This window comes from Dipodomys merriami, unplaced genomic scaffold, assembly GCF_024711535.1.
Source record: "Dipodomys merriami isolate MVZ:Mamm:240054 unplaced genomic scaffold, mDipMer1.0.p SCAF_3, whole genome shotgun sequence".
In the NCBI taxonomy this organism is placed as follows: domain Eukaryota; kingdom Metazoa; phylum Chordata; class Mammalia; order Rodentia; family Heteromyidae; genus Dipodomys; species Dipodomys merriami.
The window spans coordinates 21,085,450-21,097,969 of record NW_027204492.1 but is presented as its reverse complement, the minus strand read 5'-3'; positions in this window follow the sequence as shown (position 1 = coordinate 21,097,969).

The window sequence follows — 12,520 nt, the reverse complement described above, 5'->3', positions numbered from 1 at the left end:
CTCAGTACCTTTCTTTTTGAACCAAGCTACCATCTCCTTCATTTTCTCTTGCTTCCTCCAGCCTGCTACTCCCCTTCTCCACAAGTTGTAAAGTTCATTTCCAACATAGTGTCTAATGAATATCACCATTGCATTGGTTCATCCTTTGTCCCACTGTTTCTGTGATGCCCCTTCCCCTTATCAGATAAACTTCTATACAAGATAAAGGGTAAATTAAAAAAAAGTGACAACATGGAATAAACCAAAAGAGAAAAGAAAGAAGAAATAACTTCAGACAGAGGACTATAAAACTCTAAGCATGTTCATTGCAGCATTATTTCCCATAGCTAAGATATGGAATCAACCCAGATGCACCTCAGTAGATGAATGGATTAAGAAAATAGGGTATATATACGTATCGAAATTCTATGCTTCCATCATAAAGAATGGTATTTCCCATTGGTAAGGCAATATAATGACTTGGAAAAACTATATTAAGTGATGCAAGCCAGACCCAAAGAAACATAGGCTTCATGATTTCCTTCATTTGTAATAAGTAGAACATGTGTAAGGTAGTCTTAGGAGAGGATCACAATAGTTCAATAATATGTGCATCAAACATATATGATGTGTATTGAAATGAACTCCAAGAAATGTAACCAGGAGGGTTTTTTTAGTTCTTTTCCTTTTTCTAAATGAAGTTTCTTTTAGCTATTTAGATATTTTTCTAGGAGACTGTTAAATTATTTCTCTAATATGGTAAACTTCTAAGAGTGTGAAGACATATAATCTATTGATTGACGTTTCTTTTTTCCATTGCATGACCCATATGTTTGCTTTTTAATTGGCCTTAGCAAGCATTTTGCTAAACACCTATTAAAATGATCCACATCTCAAACTTTGATTCATGTTTTTCTTAAAATAAGTTGTTGCTAACTACAGGTTTGCTGAAAGCAGTTGGTTACATTTTTTAAATGCTGATGTTGACATTATATGATTATTCTTTTTAATTGTTTTAATAATTTATCTTAAATATTATGTTTTTGTAGAAATCTGATTATACTTCTTACTACATTTTGCTTTAGTTTGTTTATCATATTAGTGTTTGTTTATTTAGCAACTTTTCCTCATATACTTCTATAAATTTTTTATTCTTGTGTTGCCATAGAAATTCTCAATTCATTAGTAGTGTAGTCAGCAAGTGATTGGACAGATTCCCTTAGAATTTGTAAGCAAAACTTTCCTCTATTTTATAGACAGACTTTCAATACAAGTTGGGAAACTCCTCCAATAATCTGTTCAGCAAATAAAAACCTTTGCCATAGTTGTTATTCCTTTTTGTACATAGCCTCAAAAACAGGTGAGTTGAGAATTTAAGGAAGTCTAAAAAAAGCATAATTATGTGCACAACCCTGGGTGTGTGTGATGTTCTTCCTCCTGCCCAAGAATATATTGTACCTTTATACAGTCCTATATACATCTCATTCTTTTGTATTTTCCCCAATATTTTATTTGTAGGCTCATTTTCCACAACAGTGGAAAGGGGAATCACAATTTTTTTAACTACAAAATGTCTTCACAAATATCAACCAAATTGTGATATTATAATGTTCTTTGGGAGGCAAAATAATACAATTATTTTCAGGTGGTCATCAGGCATTCACAAGATATTTCAGTTAATGGCAATTCCTGAAAAATTAAATCTGTTTTTTCTAGTTCCCAACATGTACAATAATATTTTAGTGCTATTGCTGAGTTGGGGAGTATAGAAAAAAAACAGTTAAAATGCTCACATCTCAAACTTTGATTCAGTGTTTTTCTTAACATAAGTTGTTGCAAACTACAGGTTTGCTGAAATAATTTAGTTACATTTTTTAAATGTTGATGTTGGCATTATATGATTTGTCTTCTTTTTAATTGTCTTATTAATTTACTTTATTTTTATTATCAAGGTGATATACAGAGGGGTTACAATTACTTGTGTCAAGTAATGTGTACATTTTTGTACAGTATCTTCTGTTCTCTCATTCTCTCCCAGTCCACCCCTCCCATCTCAACACATAGGTTATATAGTTCACTTTTATCAATGTCCAATGAGCTTAAGTGCTGCACCTTTTCACCCTTTTCCCCTTAAGTTATGTACCCTCTCTCTAACCCTTTCAAAGATTTGCTCTTGAATACAATATAAGTAAGGTAAAGAAGACAGAATAATAAAATTAACAACTAAAAATGTCTCTTGTTTTTGTATCTTGGAGTGCATTTCAATGGGTATATTAATTTAAATAAATACAAAAAAGCAGATAGGCATTGCACTTTCTCTCTTAAAAGTATCTTCTTTGGTCTCACTGTGTGTGAGTATCTAGAATTCTGTATGACTTCTCATACCACAGTGTAATATAGATCTAATTCTTAACTTGTTTGTAATATTTAGGCAATTATCCATTTTCATATGATACATTGCATAGTAGTTAACAGATATTTAGGCTTTTTATTATATTTATCATTTGTCATTTTGTGGTGATAAGAATTTGATTTTTTTCCTCATGTAGAAGCTTTAAAATCAATCAACTGTGTAATAGAACTTCTGAATTTATTTCTCCAATATTGTTGTTAATCCAGAACTTTACAAGTCCATTTTCATCCCCTCATTCCCCTATCTGACTTAGCTTCCAGAATCCATAATTCTACTCTCTACATCTATAAGCTTAGTTTTTTATGTTTCATATTTTGCATTTTTTATATTTCACATATGTAACATTTGCTTTTGAATACCCTGCTTATTATTTTTGTGCAGGTGCTAGAACTTAAACTAAGGGCCTAGATGCTGTCCGTGAGCTGTTTTCTTAAGGCTAGTACTCTACACTTGAACCACAGCTCCACTTCTGGCTCTCTGGCAGTTAACTGGAGATAAATAATTTACAGACATCCCTGCATGATCTGGTTTTAAACTACAATCCTCATATCTCAGCCTTATGAGTAGTGAGAATAACAGGCATGAGTCACTAGTGACTCAAATCACTACTATGTAGTGATTTTGAAAATGCCTCCAACTTGTACTTTTTAGCTCAAAATTATTTTAGAGGTTCCTAGAGTTTGAATTCTATACAAGATTTAGGACTGTTTTTCATCAATGAAGTAAAGCATTAGTATTTTGAAATAGATGATATTCAATGTGTAGATTATTTTATTTAGTACAGTATTTTTAAAATGTAAATCTTCCCAATATCATAATCATAAGACATCTTTCAAATTAACTTGAGTTTTTCAATTAGTTTGGGAATGTGTTAAATGTCATAGTCCTTCACTGTTTTCTCTGACATTTCCACATAACTTTGAAAATTCAACATTACCAAAATAGGTAATTGGCAATTTCCAGATGTTAAGACACTATACAGGGAAAAGATATGTGTATAGCTATTTTTAAAAAATCAGGGTTCCTTGTACTCATTGAAATGTTGATTATTGATTGGGATGGTTCACAATACATAACTTGAGAAAAACTTCATAAGTCAGAACACACAGGAACAAAATATCTGTGATTAATACTTGGAAACGTAAATAAGATAAGTGAATCATAAGTATGCCTAATAGTTTGAGTATTGTAATATGCTATTCACAATATCACCAAAAGGAACAAATGAAGATCAGAGGGTATCCATTTGATTCATTAAAATACTTTATTTATTAAAAACACTATGAGAAAAAACAATTTTTTAGTGTTTTCAAAAAGAAACTAAAGTGATGCTTAAATTCTATGTAAAATAGAAAAATAGTTTTTTTATAAAATATAGTTTAAATCTTCTTCAGTTCATTGTTGAATCAATGCCAAGCTATAGTACTTACACGAGTCAATAGCAACAAAATAAATACATTATGTAATCTTCACAAATTTCATAACTAGAAATAAACGTATCAAATATCAAATATACATAATAAAACTACTTGTTTGTGTGTTTACCACTCATTTCACAGAGAAAGTTTTATATGAAAATATGTAGGAAGAAAAGCAAAAATAAAATAAGAGAAAGACAAAACCCAAAATTAATACCTAAGTTTTTTTATTGTGAAAATACTGTACAGAGGAGTTAAGATTACATGGGCAAGATAATGAGTCCATTTCTTATCAAGCATTGTAGCCTCCTCGTTTGTTTCCCCTTCCCATCCCTCCCCATCCTTCCCCCTCCCGTCCCCAACTCACCTCCCTCTCCCCCTCTACCCTCCTCCTCCCTCCCCACCAAAGTTGTAAAGTTCGTTTTCCACATAACGACTTGTACATGTCATTGTTGCAATGGGTCCACCTCTATACCTATTTAAACGATTTGGTTTTTCCCTTCCCCCTCACAAATTATACCAACATCAAATACAGTGAAAGTAGGTGTTATACCGTGAGGGAGGGACATACGAAACAACAAAGAAATAATCTCATAAATGTGTTAGAAACAATCGCATGAAAGAAAAAAAAAACTTTGAATATATATCTTAGGCTTCATTTCCCTAACATCACCTTATCTGACCTTTTCTGCTTGACTCAGACATATACTAGTTATTGCAAATAAGGGAAACCATGGGACCTATGTTTCTTTGGGCCTGGCTTAATTCACTTAATATAATTTTTTCCAAGTCTTTCCATTTCCTTACAAATGGAGTAATGTCATTCTTTCTGATGGAGGCATAGAATTCCATTTTGTGTATATACCACATTTTCTTGATCCATTCATCTACTGAGGGACATCTGGGTTAGTTTCATATCTTAGCTATGGTAAATAATGCTGCAATAAATATAGTTGTGCTGGTAGCTTTAGTGTGGTCTTGTTTGTGAACATTTGGGTAAATGCCCAAAAGTGGGATTGTTGGGTCATAGGGGAGCTCTATGTGGAGTCTTTTGAGGAACTTCTGTACTACTTTCCAAAGTGGTTGAACAAGTTTACACTCCCACCAACAATGCAGTAAGGTTCCCTTCTGTCCACATCCCCTCCAGCATGTGTTGTTATTAGAGTTTTTGATTATAGCCATTCTAACTGGGGTGAGGTGGTTAATACCTAAGATTTTTGGTACAGATATCATGTCTCAAAATTTCCAATACAAAGAAAAAGCACTGAAATAAGGATTTTAGTGGTAGATTTTTTTGTGGGGTGTGTCTGGTCGTGAGGCCTGAACGCTGGGCCTGGGCGCTGTCCTCCCTCAGCTCTTCAGCTCAAGGCTAGCGCTCTACCACTTGAGCCACAGCACCACTTCCGGCTTTTTTTCTTTTTGCTTATGTGGTGTTGAGGAATCGAACCCAGGGCCTCATGCATGCAAGGCAAGCACTCTACCACTTAGCCACATTCCCAGCCCCTAGTGGTAGATTTTTTATTTAAAATACTATTCGTTTTTATTGGCCTTTTCAAAAACCAGATTTGTCAGTACTAAATGTGTTCTTATGCCTCAAGTGAAGTGTTCACATTGCCTGTTGACAAACAATATTTTGAGTCCTGTGGTTTTTACTTAGAGTTTTACAATTATTTTACTGAATAATTTCTACTACTCATTACAATAGCTGTTGCAAATTTCTGTTCAAACTATGTTTTTATTAGTTCAAAAGTCTCTTATTCCTTGCTGTGTGAAAATAGCCTTTGTTGTGATTAAATGAAATACAAAAAATCACTCATGTCAAGTATGGTGGCATTCAGTATCTTTTCATTAAAAGGAAATGGGACTGGTGGTTTTCAACTAAACATTATTTAGGAGACTCCTCGGAAAGAATACAGACCGTGTGAACCATACACAGATGGGCTCTTCTGTCATTTCAGATAAGCAGGAAGAAAAATTATTTTCCTTTGCCTGATAAAGTTGAATATATGCCCAGCTTATTAGTTTTGTCACTCTTGCAACTTCTACTGTGTATACTTAAGCACAGATATTTGTGTCATATTTGTGCTTTTATGCCTAATGCAGAACCAAAGCAACCATAAAACTGATTGAAAAACTCCATGCAAGAAGAGGAATCATGAGAAAAGATGATGATTTACAAAAACAATCCAATAGCCAGGGTAGGAATGTCTCTGTATTTTCTATTATCACGTCTTGTGAATGTCTTGTGATATGTGCTTAAATGTAGAAACGTTGTATTTTTTAAATGAATAAAATAAGGCAAGAAAAGTATAAACATTGAAAAACAGAGCAAGTTTAGTTTTCAAAATGTTTTTGCTTATTATACCCCAATTGGTATGGATTTTAGTGTATGTAAGAAAATTCTAAAGCATTAGAATCATATAAAGCAGTTTTAAAACTACTGTTTCAACTTTTTATATATATTTGAAGAAGTATGCTCCAACAGGTATGGCCACTTTTTCAGACTTCAGTTCTAGTCAGTGATAAAGCACATCCTTCAAATTAACTAGTTCTAAAATATATCTTAAGCACAGTAAAGCATAAATGCAATAATGAAAATTGACAATGAAAATAAATAAGGCAGTTATTTTTTTATGAGATTTAGAAATTTGTAGTCAGTATCCTTAGTCTAGACAGAGAGAAGAAAGAGATGAACACAGCTGTCTTTAGGAGTAGGTGCAAATCTCAAATCACTGACCATGTATTCATATGTGCAAAGGATTTGATTTCAAGTATGTGTCTTACCATGAATATGAAGCAAACATTACGGAAATATGGTGGCATATCCTTAAAATTAAGCTCTGGATTGAACCTAAAATGTTGACAATCCTGTCACCATGTTGCTGCCAAGTCAATTGCCTTTCCATCTGAATGTAATAATTCATCAATCTTTTCTTAAGCACTGATTATTCTATCACTGAATTGATTTTCTCTTAATAAAACCTCTCTTGAAGTTTTTAAATAGTATTATTGAAGATTTAATTTGTATGATAGCTATTCAATGAAGAATTTTACTACTGAATTTGTATCCCAAATTGTTATTTTCACATTTTTAGCATAAATTGTTTGTACAAGGTAATTTCTTTTTTATCTATCCATGTACATGTTCAATGTACTTTGATCATATTTAACCTCTTCAGCACTCTCCCTTACTTTTCCTTCCCTTCCCAAGTCAATCCTAAAAAACTTATTTTTTCACATGTGTACATAAAGCACTGTCACACTATTCAGCCTCCTTTATTCTCTCTATCCATCCTCTCTCCTATATTCTAGAAATTATTTGTTTTTCGGTTGTTGATTTTTAAAATGTATACTAATTGGTCCTATTGGTTTAACCATAATATTTCACATAAACATTTTGAGTATTTTAATTATGTAGACCATTTTGTTTCATCTCACATTCCTTAGTCCCACTATAGCTTTCAATGAGTTTCTGATTTTTGCAGATTAATTTTAGACCCTGCTACTTTGCCAAAGTTGTAAATCAGCTCATGTAACTTCAGGGAGGAAGCTAGAGTGTTCTTTAAGTACAAGATCATATCATCTGCAAAGAGAGATGATCTTACTTCTTCCTTTCCAATTTGGATCCCCTTTATGTTTTTCTCTTGCCTTATTGCTTATTGCTCTTGGGTGGATAGTTAACTCTCTTTTATGAGACCCCATCTTGTTTGGAGATGAAAGTTATGCTGGCTTCATAGAATGAGTTTGGTATTGATCTTCCCCTTTCCATTTCATTGAAGAGCTTGAGCAGTATTGGAGTGAGTTCTCATTTAAAAGCCTTATAGAATTGGCTTAAAAATCAAACAAGTCCTGGGCTTTTCTTAGATGGGATGTTATTTATTGCCGGTCATGTTCATTACATTTGGGGGTTATATGGGGGTTAGATGCTCTTGGTTTAGTTTGTCTATATCAGTTTTTTCTGGAATTCTTCTATTTCTTCCAGATTCTCCAATTTGCTAGCATAAAGTTTTGCAAAATATTAGCTTATAATTTTCCGAATCTTGCTTATTTCTGTCATGATATTCCTATTTTTGTCTCTTATTTATTTGTGGTTCACACTTTTTTTTTTGGTCTGATTTGCTCAGAGTCTGTCAATTTTGTTAATTATTTTGTTGATTGATTCTGTGGTTTAAAAATCTTTAATTTATTTCTGATTTAATTTTGATTATTTGTTTCAATCTAATGGTTTGGGTTGTGGATTGTTCCTGCTTTTCAAGGAGCTTCCAGTGCATCATTAATGTATTGGTTTGAGATTTCTCCAATTTGTTAATATAGGCACTCAGAGCTATTTGTCTCCTTGTTTTCCATGATATTTAATGTGTCATTGATCCTGAAGTCTGTCTTCTGTGTCATCTATTTTGCTGTCAAAACATTAAACATTTTTTTTTTATTTTTCTGCCTTGTCATTGGTCATTTTTGATGGCTTGTATCTTTTTATTGACATTTTCTTTTGGGTCTTGTATGGACTTCTTTACATCCTTGATTTTTTATGTGTGTCTTCTTTCATATTCTCTCAATGAGTGACTGTGTTTCACTGAACTCCTTTTCCTTCTCTTGGAATTAATTTAGCTTTCCATTTGTAGATTCCCTAAATTATTCTAAGAATTTTGGTTAGTTTCATCATGCTCATGAACTGCCTTGTGCAGAATTTTTATGTTGTCATTAATCAAATTATCAGTGTTTTAAAAGCATTTTAAGAACTGTCTTCTAGGTCCTTGACTGTCTGCTATATTGCTTATTTTCTATAGCAACTAAGCTTCCTTGACCTGGTATTTTTCTTGTATTCCTATGTGTTTTTTTCCTGCCATTTGCAAATTCATTTGATTTTAATTTGGTAGTGGTGGCTATAGTCTTCCTAATAGGTTGTTCTCTGTTCTCTTGTTTGATTAGCCAGGAATTTGTTTATCTGTCGTCAGATTTTAAGAGTATTAAGTGTATGATTAAAGTTTATTATTGTTGAGACACTGTAATGTTAACACTTGTCTATCAGTTTTAAATAGCTGAGGTTGATAGGCAGGGGAGGTTTGGAGAGTAGTTTTTCAGAGAACTATGTGTGAGGGAGGTCTAATGAAGGAGTCTTATAGAAGATTTAACTGAAGAAGAATGAAAAAGAGGGCAGGTAATGGCTATAAAGGGGGAAACTGAAAGGATCCATCACATGTATCCCAGGGGACCATGCGGAGGCAGGCAGGCACAGAAGAAAAAATTTTACAAGGTTTATTAGGAGCCATATTTCCCCAGGAGAGGAAGCACATGGCACCCTCCACTATCTAGGTACCAGCAGGGTCTGAAGGCAGGAAGTGAGGTAGTTGGGAGCTCAGGTGGGTCTGGGTGGAGAGAAGGAAGGGTTAGCTGTATGGTGGGAACTCCAGGGCTGGGAGGAGCTAAGGTCTGGGTGGGGCTGAGGACCAACGGTGGGCATAATGCTTACAGAAACAAAAAAGGGAGTGAGACTTTTTAGCCTATACCACTGAAGTAAATGAAGTTGAAAGTCTATGTATCAGAATCCCTAAACACTAATATTGCCTACTTTTAAAAGCCTGTCAGTTGTAGCTATTCCCCTTGGGTGAAGGATATTGTGATAAAGAAACAGAAAATAGGTATATGTGTAACTGATGAGTAATTCACTTGCAAGAGTCCATATGAGTCAATGCAAAATAGCACCAAAGAAACAAAAGAACCCAAAACCAAAACCACAACAGGACACAATATAAAGTCAAAAATAGATACAGAACTCTCCAATTGCAATTAAAAATTGCAATTTAAATCAGAGGTTTTAAATCAAAGATCGGTATTCCTCTATCTAAATGTGCATTGTTTTGTTTGATTATTGTGTTGCAGAAAATGAGATTTTATATATATTGTAGCCAGTAAGAAAATCAGTTGTAAGGGTCAGGATAGCCCAAACCAAATCAAAAAGAAAACAGGATGAGTAAACTAGACACAATTGAAATGGCAACAAAGAAAATCAAACAAACTATAAGGGAACAAAAGGATAAAGGAAAGGCACAAAAAGGAAAAGAGAAAAATAAGGAAAAAATTAAAAATAAAACTAAAAAATGAAAAAGGAAAAGGAAGGGAAAAGAAGGAAAGAATGAGTTGAATAATAAAATTATAGCCACAACTAATAAACAATCTTAGTAATCACAGTAAATTACATACCTAAGAAAAAATCAATTTTAAAAATGAGTTTCGAGGCTGGGAAGGTGGCTTAATGGTAGAGCACTTGCCTTGCATGCATGAGGCCCTGGGTTTGATTCCTCAGCACCACATAAGCAGAAAAAAATAGCTGGAAGTGATGCTGTGGCTCAAGTGGTAGAGTGCTAGCCTTGAGCTGAAGACCTGAGGGACAGTGCCCAGGCCTAGAGTTCAGGCCCACGACAAGACCCCCCCAAAAAAAAATTAGTTCTGAAGTTTGTTTTGCATATCTATGCCTCTCAACATGCTATGTAAGTATTTTAGTGGAATCTCTGCTTTAGTTACTAAATTGTGCGCCTGTTCTAGCCAAAACGTGGGTAGCACCAGGAGGTAGAGTCCTTAGTTCACCAGTAGGAGGCATTTCTGATGGGTATAAGTTGGGTTCCCCATTGTTTAAGTGAAAAGGGCTGGGGCATAATTGAATTCTGGGGCCTTCCTCATATGGGAGTGTGGCTGTTACCTAGAATCCCATTCAGAATAATTTGGAAATAACTAGACTTGTAAGGCCTATCTGTAGTTTATAAAATCTCATTTTCTGCAAGGCACAGCATTCTACCACTGAGCCACCTTCCCAGCTCTTTTTTTTTTTGGTCGGTCATGGGGTTGAACTCTGGACCTGGGCGCTGTCCCTGTGCTCTTCAGCTCAAGGCGAGTGCTCTACCGCTTGAGCCATAGTGCCACTTCCGGTTTTCTAGTGGTTTTTATTGGAGATAAGAGTCTCACAGACTTTCCTGCCTGGGCTGGTGATCCTCAGATCTCAACCTCCTGAGTAGCTAGGATTACAGGCATTAGCCACCAGTGGCCGGCTTGTTAGATTTTTTTTGTTTTTTTTTTTTGGGGGGGGGTCCAGTCGTGGGGCCTGAACTCTGGGTCTGGGCACTGTCCCTCAGCTCTTCAGCTCAATGCTAGTGCTCTACCACATGAGCCACAGTGCCACTTCCGGCTTTTTTCTTTTTGCTTATGTGGTGCTACGGAATCGAACCCAGGGCCTCATGCATGCAAGGCAAGCGCTCTACCACTGAGCCACCTTCCCAGCCCGGTTTGTTAGTTTTTTATCATGGCAAAATATCTGAAATAACTCACAGCCTGAAAGATTTATTTTGGCCTATGTTTTCAGAGGTTTTAGTTGATGGTAATTTGCCTTCATTACTCCTAGGCTATGGTGAGGCAGAACATCATTATGAACAACATATGATGAAGCAAAGATACTCACTTCATAGTCATTAGTAATTAAGGAGAAAAAGAAAGGAAAGAACATGGGACATGATATAACATTTGATAGCATGCTCCCATGGACTTACTTTCTCTCACTGAGTCATATTCCCTAGTGGTACCTTTATTTATGAACCCATCAATGAGAAATTTCATTTATTGTCCTGGGACATATAAAATAGTACAATTGCAATGGAAGACAGCTTTGTGGTTTCTTCACAAAACTGAAAAGATTCTTACAATATGATCTAGTGATTATGCATCTTGATATTTGTCCAAAGGAGTTTAAAATCATGTTAAAACAACATTCTCAACCTGTGCACAAATATTTATTATGTTTATTTATAATTTCTACCATTTGGAAGGAAATAAAATATCTCTCAAAATGTAAAATGATGAACAAGCTCGATAAACAATATTACATCATTATCAGCATTAAAAATATATGAGTTATCAAAAAAATATATGAGTTATCAAACCATAAAATATTGTGAGGAAATTTAAGAAACATTTTGCTTAACGAAGTAAGGCAATCTATAAAAAGCTGTATATGGTGTTATTCAATGTATTAAATTTTGAAAAAGAAAAATTAAGTCTATGGTTGTCAGATATTAGAGAGGAGAGAGTGGTTGATAAATGCAGAACAGTATGAAAAGTAAACTATACTACAAATACCGATAATACTATTTGTTTTCTTATGTGAGCATAACAGTAAGCAAGTGATATTCTTTGCAGTTGGCAAAAATGGAATTATATGTTATTTTTTTCACTTATTCTCCTCACAAATGATATAGTATCAAACTGTCAATATGACATCATAATGAACAAACAATAATAATATTATATACTTAATACAAATCATATATACTTAAATAATCAAATGTTAGAGAACTGGATCATAGGGGAGATCTATGTGAAGTCTTTTGAGGAACCTTGGGCATTTACCCAAATGTTTACAAACAAGACCACACCAAAGCTACCAGCACAACTATGTTTATTGCAGCATTATTTACCATAGCTAAGATATGGAACCAACCCAGATGCCCCTCAGTAGATGAATGGATCAAGAAAATGTGGTATATATACACAATGGAATTCTATGCCTCCATCAGAAAGAATGACATTTCCCCATTTGTTAGGAAATGGAAAGGTTTGGAAAAAATTATATTAAGTGAAGTAAGCCAGGCCCAAAGAAACATAGGTCCCATGGTTTCCCTTATTTGCAATATCTAGTATAGGTATGAGTCAAGCAGAAAAAGTC